The following is a 19,326-nucleotide window of genomic DNA, read 5'->3' as shown; positions in this document are numbered from 1 at the left end:
ATATTGAGTCAGTAACTAGCGTCAGTGCTGGCGCCAAAAACTGACCCATACGATTTATACGCAGTCAGTACTTTGTCAGTAGTCGAGGTTATTTCTTATGGTGTACACACGTTTGTAAAGTCAGTGTGGAAAAATGAATTCTCAAAAACAGAAAAAAATCAGAGTTAATAATTTATTGAGAAAATTTACCTTTGTGATGATGCAAGAACTAACTGGTATGTTAGAAGAAATATCTAAAAAGAAGCGAATTCGGGTAAGAAAATGGATAGGTGCCAGTGATCAAACTGATGGCTCAACTCTGTTGTTAACCCAGTTGAGAATTGAAGATCCTGGGGAATACAAACTAGCTTTGAGAATGACGCCAAAAGACTGATGATTTACTTATGTTGTTATCGAGCTCTATTCAGCGTCAAGACACATGAGAGACGCCTTGCCAGCCAATATTCTGTAACGCTGTTGCACGCATTTCTTTATTTCTATAATTTTGTGATTTATTATCTCAATATAATAATAATCTTGTTCATTGTGTCGTATGGAGCGGACTGACACCGAAAAAATGAAGCGGGAATATTGAAGTCAGTACTGACACGACAGTACTGTACTGACGTGAAATCAATTTACACGATGGCACTGCCAGGTCAGCACTGACTCGGTAGCGCACTGACGTTAGTTTAAGCGTTAGCTCGTTATAAATCTGCCTTGACAGTAATAGTAACGACAGTATTAGTAACCTAGCACTGAAAAGGCAAAAGTATCCAATTATTCGAATAAATCTCTTAGATTAATTTATGTTGTATTGAAGATCTTGCAAAATTAAAAATTAAATTTTTTATTAATGTTACTTACTTTTCCGTCGCTGTGAAAGTTCATTTCTATTAAAACAGCTGCAGCCCTAACATCAAACCCCCAATATTAACGGGCATCAATATTAACCGTAGATCTCGCAAGGAAACAACAATATTTCGTTCTAACAATCGAGCATCGTAGCTATGAGTTCAACGGCAAAGACTAATGACACTTTTTGATTTTGGATTACCCTTCTTTTTTTTTTGGACCGGGGGCCGATCCTCCTACGAGGTCCCCGCGCCTAAAGGGCGCGTGGGGTATATGGGACTTTAGGGCCCACCCACTAAACGACTCCCCTGCACTCTTACACCCGATGTCCGCGCGGCGCCACCCCGAGGACGCCTGACCGACGGTCGTCGAGGCGATAGTCGACGACCAACGACGTTGGTCTCCGCAGTACGGCGGCCCTACCAGACCGCCCGAGCCAGCCTGCCGGGTCGGAACGCGATACACCGCTGACCGGGTATCTTGCATTACCTACCCTAACTTTCTTAGCACTCTACTTATTGATTAAATATATAAATAGTAAGCCCCACTACCGTCATGTCCATGGCTTATTTCTAGAAAACAGGTTAACGAAAGCGTCGATGAAGCTTTTTTACTTTACTAATTTCATTAATATTTAAGTACAGTTGTGTAAAATGAAATGAAAATGACAGTTGTTTAAGACTTCCACTGTCTAATCAAACGCCGCTGAAGTCTCAGCATATTGCCGCCCTTGTAATAATTTAGAAAGGCCAAAACTACGAATACCCATTAGCCGTAAAACAACTAATAAAAAAACTTAAAGTGTGAACGAGACAAGCTGTAGTTTGCGATTAAATGAATAGAAAATTGCAAAAATGTTTTAAATATTGTGTGAAATTCGTGTCTAGTGCCTATATCTTATAACGATTAAATAGTGTAGTGTTAACTAAAACACGTAATAGTGGTCCCACGACTTCAGCAGCGGGAAATTGGTAAGTATATGTCAAATGGAAATGGCATATTTTGTTGAATGTTGACTTATTTGGGTGGCCGGCGCCGTGCCTCTGAAGCGGTGTCGTATGGCCGATAATAATCTAGGTAAAAATTAAAGTTATTCATAAACTACATTACAGACAAAACAAAATACTTAAATTAGAAAAAAAAATCCATTATTTTAAGTTTCTTCAGAATATTTTGCAACGCTTTTTGGCTTATCAATTACATTCGGATCACGCTACGGTGTCAACTTTTATAATGGAAAGTGATCGCTGTGCTATAAACGTGAGCAGGGTTGAAGATACTTATATTATTGTTTATCATATTTGCATAAAAAACAGCTCCTTAATGTCGACTTGAAATAAAAAGAAATTCACGCAGACTGCTCTTGATCTAGTTTCAGAATTATTCTATTTGAAATAATTGAGTGTTTCAATTTATTTTAATTTTAGATTAATTAATTACGTAGAGAACTACTTTTACAAATAAGATAATGTAAAGTAAGTTGTTGAGGGTGTATTGAATGCTTAAATGTATGCATCACATGATGATACTGTTTTATTGACATTGTAGGTAGATGATGATGGCAGAGGAAGTGTGAAAGTAGCCCTGGTAATCAACAAATTCAAGAGGTAATTAGGTATGGACATGTTATGTGTAGAGAGAAGATACATGTGACTAGAGATGTATGGAAATGGTAGTGCAAGGTAGAGGAGGAAGAGGTCGATTGAAAAAGACATGGATGGAGTGTGTGAATGATGATATGAGAGAGAGAGGAATGAGTGTTGAGATGACGGCTAATAGAAGAGAATGGAGAGAAAAATTAGCCAGGCTTAGTGGGATAAGGTGAAGAAAAAGAAGAAGAAAGTAGACGATTATACGGCAGTCTGATGATGAATGGTCACTGTCACAGCCAAGCAGCAACCTACAGCTAAATATTCTCCCTTTATGTTTCATTCTTTAATTGATTGCTTAGACACGTGGAGAAGCTCACGGCCCATCTGGTGTCAAGTGGTGAGCAGGTAAGGGGAGAGTCCATAGACATCAACAACGTGAATACAGTCACATACCTCAAGATATGAGTGTTAAGTCATGGTTTTTAGATTACAATGGCTGCACAATCCTTCAAACCTGTTTCACTACAGAAATAAGGAGGGTGGCAGTACCTGCTCTTCAGGCTGTCAACATGATTCATATTGTGATGTCCAAGAAATCTAGTCAACAAAGTCAAAAGTCAACAAAACCAATTTTCATAAATTTTATCTATCTTAAACAGAATTAAATTAATAATTAAGTACTACTTCATTTTTATAATTTAGGCAAACATCTGAATAAATAAGTGTTGAATTTTACTTAGCTTACACAGCTTATGACATAATTAATGGATTTTATTTGGCCTAAATTTACAATGCTCTTTGATGTAGATAGCATCTATTATAATAAAATAAAAGCACATTTTAAGCTAACTAGATCAAAAGACTAAAAGATAGGAAAGGTGTTTATCCTCTGTATCAAAAAATAAAACGTCAAACATATCATCACAATCTCAATTCTATGCTGAAATTGTTTTTTGTTTTCCTCAAGACTTATTATTTCAATGTAATTATTTCTGTAATTGTTTGTTAAAGTGAGTGTATCAATGCTGACCTCTATGAGTGTAATAGTAAAGTAACCATACTGAGTGTATACTTTTGTAGCACAAAACAGAACCTTTAAAATACAATTTGTTGTTTGATAAGGCAAGCAACTCCGAGGAACTCAAACCTTTAATAACACGCCACTATTCAACTGGAGACAAATAATTGAAGTCTTAATTGCTTTGATACACTTTTTGGAATGCATGGCTACTTTGTCAAAAGACTGCATTTGATAAATTAACAGGGAAGTTTGGGTAATTGCTCGAAACCTTAGTGGCAAAAGTGTACTCATAGATTTTAAAACTCACTTGACCAACACTAATGTTGTTTGTATTTTAATTCAATTTTGTATACATTGCCCAATTTCTGACTGTAATGGCATCTATCATAAAAGAAAAGGTATCAAAAGCATAAATTGTGTTACTGGAATTCACAAGAAAACCTATTTAAACAAGTTCTGAATGACAACCGTCTAGTCTAACGAGCAAAATTGCCAGCTCTCTAAAAGATCTTCGGTTTATCATTCCAGAAAGTCTAGACGGTGATATTATATGAATTTGTCAATTAAATTTAATGTATAATTTTTAAGTATCTGACTAGTCCCTACATTAATAGTTGTGTGCCAATTAAATGTTTTCATTTATACTTGTTGGGCTTGTATAAGAAACCATAATATTCATACAAATTCTTAAGCATCAACGTCAAGTAAGTTAAGGTCCCTCATTTAATACCTAACTTTTACAAATATTTAAAAGAAACCGAAGATTACATATATCGACGCTTGAAAGGCAAATGTGACTAAGCGTGAACTTTACAGTAGACTAATTTAAAGTTGAAATACCTGAAAACGAAATTTATTTTAACGAATCTAACTGTAGTAGAATCTAGCTAGTAGCTGTAGGATTGAAATGATTTTAATAGACATAGAAAATATATATTTTTTGCGCATCGAATATGGTTATTGCCTATCATTTATGTACAAAGCAGTTATTGTCGCTTAGTTACGTTTGCCTTTCAAGCGTCGATATACTCTTCTTCAACCCGTTTCCACCCAATGCTGAGTGCAGGTGTCTTCAAATGCATTCCATTCATTTCGGTCTGTTGCCTTTCACATCTAGTCTCTACCAGCCACTTTGACCAGGTTGTCTGTTCACCTCGTTGGTTATGATGTCCAGCACAAAGTTTCCACTCCAGTACTTTTGTCCCCCATCATATATGATCAGCCCACTTCTACTTTCTCCGAGCAATCACTTTGGCTATGTCCGTCAAATCTGTTCCCTATCCCGTTGAGAAATGCCTAATATATCCTGTTCCATAGCCCTTTTATGTGAATTCGAAGTCGTCGTGACCTAAAGGATAACACGTCCGGTGCATTCGTATATAGCGATGCAACGGTGTTCGAATCCCGTAGGCGGGTACCAATTTTTTTAATGATATACGTACTTAACAATTGTTCACGATTGACTTCCACGGTGAAGGAATAACATCGTGTAATTAAAGTCAAACCCGCAAAATTATAATTTGTGTAATTACTGGTGGTAGGACCTCTTGTGAGTCCGCACTGGTAGGTACCACCGCCCCGCCTATTTCTGCCGTAACCATACTGAGACCTTAGAACTTCTATTTCAAGGTGTGTGGCGCATTTACGTCGTAGATGTCTATGAGTTCCAGTAACCACTTAACACCAGGTGGGCTGTGAGCTCGTCCACACATCTAGGCAATAAAAATAAAAAAAAAGAATTGCATTTAGGTCATAATTTGCTTCGTGAGCTTTCATATCTCGGCCCCATATACCATAACAGGGAGAACTCTTTACTCGAATGTAGGACGCTTCACAATTTCACACTACTACAAAACTACATACGATATGAATAATCTTTTGAAATGTGACTTTTTATCTAAAAATACGTATTACAGACATTCTTTCTATCACTATGCGTGTGACGCGTTACACGGACCGCTCACTGACCTACGCGCGTTGAATTTCTTACACCCACGCCTCAATGGACGCGTTGTATTTCATATGAATCAACGGGCTTAGGGAATGGGGTGGGCGTTTTATACGCCTTTCGTACGAATGAATGTATGTAATGCTTTGAATGCGATGAAATTTTCAACCACCCTCTAGGTTGTTTTATATGATTTATAATAACTGTTTATTTTTTAAAATATGTAAATATTAATATTAACAGACGTGCTAGTAGTTTGTTCACTTCCGTCACTGTAGATTTCGATCTATATTGTGAGTACAGCGTGTTGTTTTTGTTTTTCGTGTTTTGTACAGGGTGTAACCATTAGCAAACCCTAAGTACTTTTTTTATTTTTTATTGCTTAGATGGGTGGACGAGCTCACAGCCCACCTGGTGTTAACTGGTTACTGGAGCCCATAGACATCTATAACTTAAATGCGCCACCCACCTTGAGATATAAGTTTTAAGGTCTCAGTATAGTTTCAAACCGAAACGCATTACTGCTTCACGGCAGAAATAGGCAGGGTGTTGGTACCTACCCGTGCGGACTCACAAGAGTTCCTACCACCAGTAAAGATCCGGCGAGAAACTCGGTGGTACCACCAATAGAAGTTTTTGACACGGTATTGGTTTGTGGTGATATGGGTGACCAGTGATAATCACGAATCGCTTTGTATGGATTCCTTGGTTTATGAAGAGGACACTGCGTGCTGTAAGTAGTTCTTTGAAGTCTATCGTCCTTCAGGTTACAATAACAATTTGACGGAAGGGTTTCGTAGGGTAGTTTAGAATTTTCCATGAAAGTTGCGCATTTTTTGAACTCAAACATCTTCTTCTTTGTCTTCACCTTATCCCATTATGTGGGGTCGACACAGCGAATTTTTCTATTTCATTCTCTTCTATGAACCGTAATCTCAACACTCACTCCTCTCTCTCCTCATATCGTCAATCACACACTTCATCTATGTCTTCTTCGGTCGACCTCTTCCCCTTCTACCTTACACTACCATTTCCATACATCTCCTAGTCACATTCATCTCCTGTCTACGCATCACGTGTCCATACCACGCCAACCGTCCGCTCTTTAATTGGTCAACATCATCTCAAACATTATCAGTGTTATTGACGATGATAGTACAAAGCTGCCGGGCTACCAAACGATAGCACTAAGTAACCAGACTAAGTATTGAATATTTTGAATTACAGATAAACGAGATTTTACTATTTATAATCATGTGACCAGTATTGATTGACCCAGATCGCGTTCGGCTTGCTGTGTACACTAACATCGCAGTGATAGCCTAGATTTAACTAGCATAAGTCAGTTTATCTCGGTTGCAATTTTCATTATTTTATGGACATAAGGGGTGACTTGCACCTGCTACATCACTGTGGATGAAATTCGTGTCGCCGGTGGCACTTAGATATGTGGTCGATTACAGTCTATTGCATGACATCTGGATATTTTCCATTCTAATGCTATACAGATGAAAATAAAACCTATTCAGGAAAAAGGAAAGTTTTTATTTTTTCGTCACTGTGGAACTCCTGCGGATTCATATCGTCAATCACCAGACCAAAGGTCAGGTTTAAGTCACCCGAAAGCTATTCTGACTTGCATTTCACGACGATAATAATCGAATGATAATTGGCTTGGCGTAAGAATTTCAATTCCAGACACAGTTGGTCCATGATGAAATCTGTCCTTAGTACTCGTCTGTAGGAATAGAGTATTTTTTTTACCCAAACTTTTCCACTCCTGGCCTCTAATTCGTGTGGCTCCAACATTCATTCGGAGAACTTTTTTTCCCCTACCTATTCCCGGGTAGCCTATATTTGCAGCTACGCCCGGAAGGGTAAGTGAGCTCAAAAAATCAACCTGAGGGAATTTGCTAACACTAGCCCTAGCAAGAGCAGTGCTTCGCAGAATCTACTACCGGATCGGAATTGCGACCCACTGAGAAGATCTGGCGAGAAACTCAGTGGGCTGTTGCTTTGGGTTAGTTCGCGCGTCGAACTCTTCGTCGTAATCGACGAGGATGGTGACCGGGTCCCTCGTGATATTTGACGGTTTGATTGAGCAGGTTTCATGACGTTTTTTCTTTGGACCCAAAATCATGTGGAACGTTTTGAAAGCAGAGACACCCAGCTCCTTCCCTGATAAGATTTCCTCGTGTCGAATCTTGTGTCGCAACACGTGACGTTGTGCTAACCCTGACCGATGGAGGTCGCGGGTTCGAAACGCCGATAGTGCTGATATCAAGTGCGAACGCCATCTTGTATAATTCCGAAAATAGAGAAACGATGTCATACGATTTGGAAGGTAAATTTTCAGAACTAATGACTAATTACTATATAAGCATAATTTACGTGTGATTTTTGTCATCACTGGAAATAGGTAGGAACCAAATATCTACATGTATCGAGGGTTGGTTTAAGTAAAAAATTTTCAACTTTACTTCTATAGAGATCGGTTCTCCTGAGCCATTAAAATTTTAAAATTTGGAAAATATATGATAACAAAATAACTTCTTCAGCTATTTGAATGGAGTAAACATATTTGAAGTTCAATTAAAAACATTGAACTGTTGATGATAACGTGGTTAGCGTGGTATGGACATGTGATGCGTAGAGAGAAGACGCATGTGACTAGTTGATGTATGGAAATGGTAGTGCAAGGTAGAGGGGGAAAAGTTCGCCCGAAGAAGACATGGATGGAGTGTGTGAATGACGATATGAGAGAGAGAGGTGTGAGTGTTGAGATGACGGCTGATAGAAGAGAATGAAAGTGAAAAATTACCTGTGCCGACCTCACATAGTGGGATAAGGTGGAGAAAAAGAAGAAGAAGAGTGAACTGTTTATGATAATACCCAAATAAAACGCACCTTTAATTACAAAGATAAATATGGCGTATTAAGCGAAGTACTGCTTAAACCGAATAGTCTTTTACCCCTCGATATATTCTTCATGTTCTTCGTCATTACCTCATTACTGAGAATCGCGACCACACGTAAGCAAGTATTGCCAAGAAGATCGGTCCGCCGCGTGATGGAACTCCTGTTGGATGCTGCCTCCAACTATCCTCTTTATAGTGCCCGACCATCTTACTGCTGCCACTTGACCCAAAATGAGAAACTTTTCCAAACTATGCCTTGGAGACCGCATGCTATGTCCAAGGCATAGTCTGTAACTTCTCGGTATCCTCCAAAAAGTCCACTGAAAAAATCTCAGTAAATGACCACCATTTTACTGAGATTATATTATTTCATCCCATATTATCTCATCTCATTTCATTTAATTTCATCCCAGTTGATTAATGTCTCAAATTAATCATCACAATTTCATTTCATATTATCATTTTTCATAAAATTAAGAATATAAATTAAAATAAGACTTGACATAAAAGGTCTTAGTTGCCAGGTCATAAAATCCCTTAAAAAAACAGAATGCCCGCCAAAACTGTTAATGTTAACTTAGTGTTCGATCTTGGCAAACGGTGGCTAAACGCCTTGTGATGTTTAGTTCTTGCAGAAGTGATTAATTGGTCCTCATAGCAAAGGCAATGGTTTGCATAAACATCTACGCGCATATTAATTTAATTCATCAATCACTTTTAAATATTTCTTACCAGTCTAAATATCGGTGTCACCTTGTGCTGTGACTATTTATTGGATTAACAAATTCAAGCCGTGGATACATTTAAAGCTCCTATATTTGGTAATATATATGGTAAACCAGTTATTAAGTCGTCATGTAGAGTTTAAGTCCCGAATCCAATTCAACAGCCACAATCTTATATATGCTTTTGCCCGCGACTCCGCCCGCGTGGAATAGTTACTTTGGCATAACGCTAAATTTTACACCCACTTCATTTACGAAGAAAGTGAAAATATTTTGAAACATTCTTTATTGGTGCTCCACTTGTATCGGTCTCATGAAGTTATATAGCCTATAGCCTTCCTCAATAAATGGGCTATCTAACACTGAAATAAATTTTCAAATCGGACCAGTAGTTCCTGAGATTAGCGCGTTCAAACAAACAAACTCTTTAGCTTTATAATATTAGTATATAGATTTCAGTGGACTTGTAATGGTAGAAATCCAAGAAGGGACATATCTGATTTTGCCGAATTCCATTATTTTCTCTCTTCTTATTCGCTTGTAACCTAGTGGGCCATTCCAGCTACGCCCATACGGGTAGCCAAATCCCTGAAGGTGTATCGAAAACGCAGTGTACAAACCTTCAAAAAAATATCTCATTTATCAGATCTAGTAGTTATAGACTATTGTTGTGAGAGCGTGATTGGGACTACCAGAGCAACAGATTTTACTAGGGCGTCTTGTGAGCCCGCACGGGTAGGTACCACTACCCTGCCTATTCCTGCCGTAAAGCAGTAATGCGTTTCGATTTGAGGGGCAGCAGTCGTTCTATTAAGTTCGCATTAAAGTTGTTGTTGTCAATAGACTTCGATGATCAATTAGTACCAGATGGGCCATGAGCTCGTCCATCTTAGCTGAAACAACAAAAGTTTTATTATTATTTACAGTAGCTAATGAAGTCGGTCCAGCTTTCGGTGACCATACTCTTCATTTACTCAAAATTATCGTAAACATTTTAGTAATACCTCGAACGCTAGCCAATAAGGATGGCACCACCGAGATGCTTAAATTATTTATTATACTATTACTGCTGGTTATTTCTATAAATAAAATAAAATATTATGTGACATGATTCAGAATTATAACACTCGTGTGTGTTTGGCGTTGCAGCAAATCCAGCAGGGTTGGCGTTTGTGGGTAGATGAGGATTTAGTTTATTAAACTCTGTATTCTGCAGATTTATAACAAACATTTTTTACTGGTGGTAGGACCTCTTGTGAGTCCGCACTGGTAAGTACCACCACCCTGCCTATTTCTGCCGTGAAACAGTTTCGGTTTGAAGGGCGGAGCAGCCGTTGTAACTATACTGAGACCTTAGAACTTATATCTCAAGTTGGGTGGCGCATTTACGTTGTAGATGTCGATGGGCTCCAGTAAACACTTATCACCAGGTTTTTTTAAGGTCGCTTCACTTATCATTAGTCGCTCCCCTGGTTTCCCTCGCATTAAATTCGTAGTTATAAAACCTTGAACTCAGCTGGTGTTAAGTATCAGACCCCATGGCGCGGGCAACGTCGATTCATAGCTCCGTTTTTACATCAAAAGATACAACAAACAGATTTCCACATTATTTTGTATTAATATTGTACGTAATATAAAGTGTTGGTATTGAGATAATCTAGATTAGAAGCCGCGTTCAAACTGCGTATAAAATATTAAAAGCTACCGGAAATAATTTTATATTATTTTAAGCTTAACATGTTGGACTATTTATACAAAAAAAAATTGGTATTAATATGAGATAGTGCCAACCCTTTTTTTTTAACGCTGGGGAATCTATTTACGGATACCCGGTCGAGGGGAGTAACGAACCGGGGGCTATGTCGGACTCCGGCGCGTCCTGAGAGTAAGAAGGGGAGAAGAGAAGGACCTCGATCCTCCACCTCCCCCAATTTCTCACAGGAGACTACGCCTTGGAATAGGCGCGCGAGGCACTTGCTGCGCAGAACCGACTACCGACTAAACCCCATCGAGCTCCACCACACCGACTACACGAAACTTACGGTACCGCAGTGCGCGCCGAAAGAGATAGTGCCAACCCTACGACGCGTGACGTTTGGCAAACCGCCCATTGGGTCGAAATCTTGCGTCAAATAACAACGCGCGTGAGAAGTGATCGTATGTTGCACGAGATAGCAGTCGGAGCTTACATTTATTTGGGTTTTTTTTTTCTTTCGTAACAGCACTATTCTGCCGCGAAGCAGTAATGAGCTCCGATCTGAACTGTGGGATAACTCTTATACTCCTAACCTAAACATTAGCCGGCTGTCTCGCCGGATATTCTCAGCGGGTCACGATTCCGATCCGGTAGTAAGTTCATTCGCGAAGCAACTTCTTTTGAATCGTTAGGTCTTCTTTGGAGGCGCTGGAGTAGCTGATAGCAAATCCCACTCCTCATGACTGAGTCCTTGCTCGCCCACCTGTCTTGGTGCAACTGGAAAGGCTTCTGGGCCACCAGTAATCCCTAAATCTTAAAAAAAGGTCTTATCTATACTAATATTATAAAGCGGAAGAGTTTGTTTGTTTGACCGCGCTAATCTCAGGAACTATTGGGCCGATTTGAAAAATTATTTCAGTGTTAGATAGCCCATTTATTAGGGAAGGCTATAGACTATATACAATAACACCACGGTAAGACCAATACAAGTGGAGCACCAATAAATAATGTTTCAAAATAGGGGTTTAAATAGCATCCTTAACATTCTATAATTCAAAAATATTTTCACTTTCTACGTAAATGAAGTGGGGGGTGAACTTTAGCGTTATGCCAAAGTAACTATTCCACGCGGACGGAGTCGCGGGCAAAAGTTAGTACAATATAACTAAGACTTCGATTTTCCTCCTCCTCCTCCTCTCGGGTAAAAGTTACAGGAAACTTCATTCGTGGATGTCAGCCAGGGGCACTGCTGGTAACAGGTTCCGTGGCGATACGATAATTCAATCCACCGGACCCCAAAATATTCCCAACAGCACAGTTATGGCCGTACCCATCTATACAAAAACACTTTGCAACTCCAAACCATGGCAACACCGGTGAATGCAGAATCAGTAAATTAAAAAAAAAAGTTAAATAATAATAAACGTCAAATGTATGTACTCTCGTTAACGATTACGAAAACGTAATGAACTCAAATCTCAGCCACCGTAGACATTCTGACCAACATTCGGAAACAAATAAAATACGCGCCAATTTCCTAGCTTCCTAATTGCCAGCCTAAAAACCTCAATAAGTCATATTCACGAGATCCATGCAAATTGTGACGAAAGGCTTTTTTTGTGTCAATCAATTAGAGAACGAGAATCGAATATAAAAAAAAAAACTGTTCGGAAAAAAGTATATTCAAAGACAACAAAGGGCGGGAACAATTTGTGTAATGGAGCGTAAGCTTATTTGAAATTGGAACGTTGCAAAAACGCATCCTTCCTATTTCCTTATTAGTCGATTCGTTTTTCCCGCGCTTCTTGACGTATAAAATGTTGTCTTCGTTCGTTCGGGTCACAGTTCCAGGGTGACAGTCATCCTGTTAGGACCTTCTGTGTTGTGCTCATTTTCATTTGGATTTTCATCGTATGATCGGATTCTTAATAACGGTGAGTGAATAATTGTTAACCTCGAATGTCAATTAAAAAAAATGCATTTCTGAAACTAATAATGACTTAGTTTGTTTTCCAAACTAATTGTTACGATACGAACACGAACATTATTTATGCCATTTTTTTTAAGGGAATTTATGATCTGGTAACTGAGACCTTTAAGTCATGTCTTATTTTAATTTATATTCATATTTTTATGAAAAATGATATTATGGAGTGAAATGAAATGAAGATGATTAATTGGAGACATTAATCAGCTGGGATGAAATTAAATGAAATGAAATGAGATGATATGGGATGAAATATAATCTCAGTAAAATGGTGGTCATTTACTAAGATTTTTTCAGTGGACTTTTTGGAGGATCCCGAGAAATTACGTCCAGCGGCTTTGTTTCATTTTCTCACATTTGTGCACTTTCACAGATATTAAACTGTTAATAAACCACCATTATTACACATTTAAACCTGAAGGAACACTAAATAGACAAAATAAAACAAATCATACTTCTTCACTCCTCGCGTTCCCGCCAAAAAGTCCATTTATGCCATAGATGAAAAATGTCATAGATTAAAAATATAAACATATATGTGTCACAATGTCACTTACCACTACACCAGACGGCCGTTAATATAACAATACGATAAGCGATTTCTAGCATTTTAAATATTCAACTCGCAAAACTTAATAAGTATACAATAATAAATGTCATCGCTATATGTTGTGCTCTGAATTTTCTTCAATCAATTATAATTATTGTTAGGGGCCCAAATTAAAGTGAACGAAGCGTGAAACATTAATAAATTGTAGCCTCAGGGATTGGTTTGAATACCATCAATAGCTCTCGCAGTAGTTAGGCAACGTGCTGCCCACGATAAACAAACTTCAGATTATGCATTGACAATTACAATGGCCTCAGGAACCACAGAATATCTTGGCATGTCTACTAAACCAGTACATTGATCTTTCTAAGGCCGCATTGTCCATATTACAGGGTTTTTGTTAAAACTCTTAATAGGTACTTGGTCGTGGAGACGTCGTGAATTCTGTCTACAGTCATATTTTTGCCACGTACCATCCGGCTATGGAATGAGCTCCCCGCCACGGTGTTTCCCGAGCGCTATGACATGTCCTTCTTCAAACGAGGCTTGTGGAGGGTATTAAGCGGTAGGCAGCGGCTTGGCTCTGCCCCTGGCATTGCTGAAGTCCATGGGCGACGGTAACCGCTCACCATCAGGTGGGCCGTATGCTCGTCTGCCTACAAGGGCAATAAAAAAAGTATATTCTAAATTTCCTGTTAACTTTTGTGATATCGATAACTTTCGTGATATCGATTTTCGTGATTCTGAATTTGAATTTCAGTTATTCATTATATGTTTTCAAATATTACTTACTGTGTTTTGGTAACGATTTCGTAAGTGACTAGCTGTACCCGTCCGCTTCGCTGGGCATTTAAATTATTATTTCTCACCCCCACAAAGATTCTCATTATTAACGGCCCCACAAATGGTGTAGGGAGTCCAACACTCATATAAATATTAGCCTATCCGTTAAGTACATGTATTTTCTACATGGATACCAAGTTTCAAGTCAATAGGGATGCACGGTTCAGTAGTTATAACGGAACATCCGTAAAAATCACTGTAGATTTATATATTAGTATAGATTTCCTCCTAAAACCTATCATTTATGTTTTTTAAGTGAACATATCAATTTTTTTATGTTAAAAATTATGTATGGGGGGCGTAAAAATTTTAGGAATGTTACAGTGGGGCATGGCACAAAAAAGGTTGGGAAACACTGAGCTAAACCGTCCATTGATTTCACAATGCACCATTCCGTTTTGTTACCATGCACCACGTGTAAGCTTACAAACATTGAGCCACCAATAAAAAGCCTAACCTTGACTCGCAGACAGACTTACACGCAAACGCCACTAGATCGCATTCAATAAAACGTCAATGACGTCCGTCTATTTCTCATCGGGTTCAACGTCCAAATGACATGTGTCAAATCTGTCTTGTCACTGATGACGTAACGCGACTCGCAGTCGGTAGTAAATCGATTTACGAGTAAAAATGCGACTTAAAGACTATTAAGAGGTAAGTAAGAATCCGATGAACGGGGGTGTGTCTTAAAATTCTAAGTGACCTTCTGTCAAGGGGTGTGAGGGAGTTAAAACATAATATTCTTACGTATAGTTAAAAAAGTTTGAATGTGCCTTTCCTAATGAATAAACGTGAGCATTAGGTAAAGTAAACTATGAAATATATTTATGTTGGTTCTTTTAATATCAATCGTTTTCTACAGAAATATTATGAGTCCGTATATGAATGGATATAGGGTAGATAAAAAAATCGGTTGTCTGTAAAGTCGGTTTACTGACGATAGTTGAACGTGACCACGTCATAAGAAAATACTGATGGAATGGTTTCATTTTTTAAAAGAGAATTTTAATTTTATTTGTTTGATAGATATTTTGTATGGATATAGAGAAGGAGGTAAATGGAAATCACTATTGAATTGGTCGTGAAATTTATTGCCAGTTTAGCCACGTGATCGTGGAACGCCTCAGAGCGAGGTAACGCCGCACGAGTCGTGTTTTTTCGTGCGTGCAGCCGGCTCCATCGAATTATAAGACGTTGTCACGTCAATAACAAAAATCGTCATCACGTATAGAATATCTTCAAACAATGAACTTCGAAATACTAAACGATATAGAAAAATGATATTTCGTACACACAACATAAAACTTAAATGAGTTAACATCGTGCTTCTCAATCTTAATTAAGGCACTGGTATCGGCGTCGACCCCAATACGATCACGCGAGACGTCAGAGATTAAAAATATAAACAGAACGCGCAATGGGCGTTTTATTGTTTTATTGCCGCGTGTTATCGTGTGTGACGTGTATAATCAAATCAAATCAAATCAAACTTTATTAGCTAAAACACGGTTTACAAAGTTGTTGATAGTTATTTTATAGAACAGCGTGTTTCTACCAGGTTGGTGTACAAATATTATTCAAATTTATTTTCATTAAATGCACTCAGTAAATATATTATTTAATGATTTATCATTTAAAAAATCGTTAACTGTATAATAACATCTTAAGTTTAACAATTTTTTCAAGCTCTTTTTAAATAAAAATAATTTGTCTTTTTTTATAGCATCAGGTAGCTTATTATATATTTTCGGTGCCATACACAATATACTAAATAGTATAAAGCTAAAATGGGGAAATTTTCAATATGCACAATTCTTTCCGGGTAGAAATGTTTCAGGGATACTATACAATTCAATTAAGGCAACAATCCGCTTAAAGTACTGTTAGGCAGTGCTTTACCCGGTCAGTACGTTCATCCATTTTTCCTTCTACGTTATCGTTGGTAGCTTCAGGGGCTAATTCAACTACGCGCGGACTGGTAGGTGAGGGTGAGCTCACGGGGCTCAAACTACTAACATCTACAGGTTCACCGATATAGTCCAATAGATAAATAATAATTAGATATAATCACAAATCAGTTTCGCTTCCGAAGGTTGACTATGGTATTGAATGAAGTTCAAAAAAATTAAAGGCCTTTGCAGTTAAAATAAAACACTCCAGAGGAATTCTAATATACAAACGGACAAAGTAGCTTTGAGTTTTTGATTTTTAAAAAAAATTGTCCAAAAATTCCAACCTATGAATGATCATCAATGAGAAATAAATAGTTTTGTCGACTTGGGATATAGTATATTATTAAATTTGGTATTGGAGCGATTGCATTCTCTTAAGCCTTGTTCGGACTAGGCGAGTATTTTAGTCGAGTACTGAGTAATTTAGTGGCTAAACTATTCGCTACTGCACAGAAATCGTTCGCATTACGGTCCAGTACAGTACACAACTGAGTGGTGTTTTGCAAGATGAACAGGTTGCAACGCAATAGATTGAATAAACTGATTAAGCTAATCTTAATGGTTATTTTGGAATAGGTGGATGAGGAAATTTCTGCGATTAAGAAAAATAAGTTATGGGTACGAAAATGGATCGATAGAAGATATAAACTAGGAGCTACGAAATGTCTTCTGAAGGAATTAGCATTGGAAGAGATCCCAAAGAATACTTCGATAGTTTGAGAATGTCCGAAAGTTGTGTGAATTTTCTGTTAACGAAAATACACTCTCAAATTCAGCGCAAAGATACCCATTTGAGAAGTGCCACTAATGAACTCGACTAATCAACAGGTTCGGACTTGTTTAGTCAGTGAGCCAGTGAGCAAGGACGCGTGGTGGGAGGCGCTACTGGCCCGAAATAATAGAACAAAATGGATTGACTTGACTAAATTATTTACTAACCTACTCGACTACATTTTTGGAGCTCAGACACATTTAGCTACTAAATTACTCGGTACTCGACTAAAATACTCGCCTAGTCCGAACAAGGCTTTAGCGATTGGACTATACACGTTTTATAATGTGTGACTTTGTGTCTAACTAGTTTTTTAATATAATGGATCTTTTTAAAAATTTCTTGGATGAAATTTTATCCATAGAACCAATTATGAATAGAGATTCTCAATTTAAAAAAACAAGGAAAAATAAGAACAACTTCGCTTAAATGCCGAATAGACGGCTTTTTGCTTTTTAAAAATAAATGTCTAACGTACATCCAAAGTTAATTAAAATGTTATGACTAATTCATGTAGAGATGTCATTTGCCAAGATTTTCTAATGTACCCACACATAATATTGCAATGCAGTCTAAAAAAAGAAGTTTTCCGAAAATTAATGGTAACGAAGTATTTTTAATACAGTGACTAATGTCTCGAGCCATAGCGGCATTCGTTTGGTAAGGCCATAGCTTCCTGCTTACCGCCTGACAGGTTGTGGGTTCCACTACGTTTCAAGAAAAATAGACAAATATATCAAAACATATCTGCAAGATCGTTTCAGGAATAAAATATATGGTCTAATAATAAGCCAATTCAGAAATAATTTCCGCACATAAGACTGGACGACATAATTTGTGTGCTTCTACATATTTTTTATGGATTATCCGATTACAAAAAACTACATAATCTTTGACAATAATATCTTCTATCTTCTATATATATAAAAATGAATTGCTGTTCGATAGTCTCGCTAAAACTCGAGAACGGCTGGACCGATTTGGCTAATTTTGGTCTTGAATTATTTGTGAAAGTCCAGAGAAGGTTTAAAAGGTGGATAAATATGAAAATGCTCGGAATTAAATACAAATAACAATTTTGTTTTTCCTTTGGTGGTTGTCCCTTGTCGGACGGATTCCTTTTGTTTGTTTTAGGTTTATTTTATACAAAAGCTTAGGTCTTTCATTTATCGATTGAGGTACTACGAAGTCTGCCGGGTCGGCTAGTTACTTAAATATTAAAATTTCAATTTAGAACGCTATTATCAAAGTGTAGTAGATTATACAAAGCCAGTATCTTAGAGCCATGCTTATGTAGTCACTTCTTCGATGAGCAATGTATTTAAAACAAAAAAACCTTTAAGACCAAATCGGATCAGGAATTCCTTATACTAGTGTTGTTCATGGTGTCGATAAATTTTATAGAGCAAAAAATACGTCACGTGTAGATTGGTTAGTTATTCTCCCTTGCACTAAAAATGTCAAGAAATTGATAAAAAATAAAGGCTTCAACATACATTTATCGGGTACTGTATCTAGGTTTGCCTTACGCCAAAAATATTATCACTTAAACAACACTAAAGTTATATGTTTTATTCTCTAATTTATCTCAAGAACAACACGGGCGCAAATGACGAACAACGGCCCAGATTAGTTACATCGAATAGCATGACAAAATGAATGACACATTTGTGTCATTAAAAACTTATGAGCACGGAATTAAGTATCTTAGAGAGCTGAAAAGAAAACTGATCATTATAACAAGTAATTTAAGGAAAAATATGGACCGTTTATTTTGAAAGTGCTGTAAGTCCATTTTCTTTTGTTTCGAGAAAATTAAAGGTTATATTTGTATATATTTGTTGATTTAAATATACAGGCAAATCATATGAGGTCTGGCTATACCTCTGTCAATTGGACTTACACCACTTTTATAATCGATTATTATACAATTTCATTTACCGACCGATTTGAAGTTGTACAAAACATGGGATTTTTTTGGGAAATTAAACACGGACTAGTTGTATATAAAAAATTTACATTAAATTAAGCATGAATTACGTGATAGCTCATTCTTCTCAAAAACGGACTTACACCACTTTCAAAATAAACGTATGGACCGTTTATTATGAAATGAAACAAAAAACGCCACTGCATTGAAAGTACTGAAAAAAAAATTGCAAAGATAAGGTAATCGTCTAGCTTCCAGTATTTAAATCGAAAATACACACAAAAATATTTTTTAATTATTTGTTTGCTTATAGAAAACTAATGAGGATCGTTTATTTTTATCTCAGACGTTAAATTTGGAAACATGCAAGTCTCGCTTCTGCAACTGAAGCGATTCTAATTACACATCATGTGTTGAAATCCGTTGAAAAGGTTTAAGCTGTAGAGCGTGCCAACAAAATATTAATTTCATCAGATTTCGTATTTTAGTCGCGCAGCAGACTTCAATTTTATTGCAACCTTGATCTTGTCTCAAGGTCGGCGGTGTCCTCCACGG

General features: G+C 37.4%; 1 protein-coding gene across 3 annotated transcripts in view; it reads left to right on the top strand.

The window, feature by feature from the left end:
• Positions 1 to 1,542: 1,542 nt before the first annotated feature.
• The window catches only part of LOC101736498 (zinc transporter foi), a 49,143-nt gene continuing 31,359 nt past the window's right edge, over positions 1,543 to 19,326 (top strand). For 2 of the 3 annotated variants that reach the window (XM_038015577.2, XM_062672860.1), the window contains exon 1: positions 1,543 to 1,805. The gene's annotated coding sequence lies outside the window, so the exon portion shown is untranslated. Of the gene's footprint in view, positions 1,806 to 2,382; positions 2,442 to 19,326 lie in introns of all 3 variants that reach the window. The other variant, XM_062672854.1, reaches the window with a different exon arrangement.

Source organism: Bombyx mori, chromosome 2 (assembly GCF_030269925.1).
Source record: "Bombyx mori chromosome 2, ASM3026992v2".
Classification (NCBI taxonomy): Eukaryota; Metazoa; Arthropoda; class Insecta; order Lepidoptera; family Bombycidae; genus Bombyx; species Bombyx mori.
The sequence above is the reverse complement of the archived record's forward strand: the minus strand, read 5'-3'. Positions and strand labels throughout refer to the sequence as shown.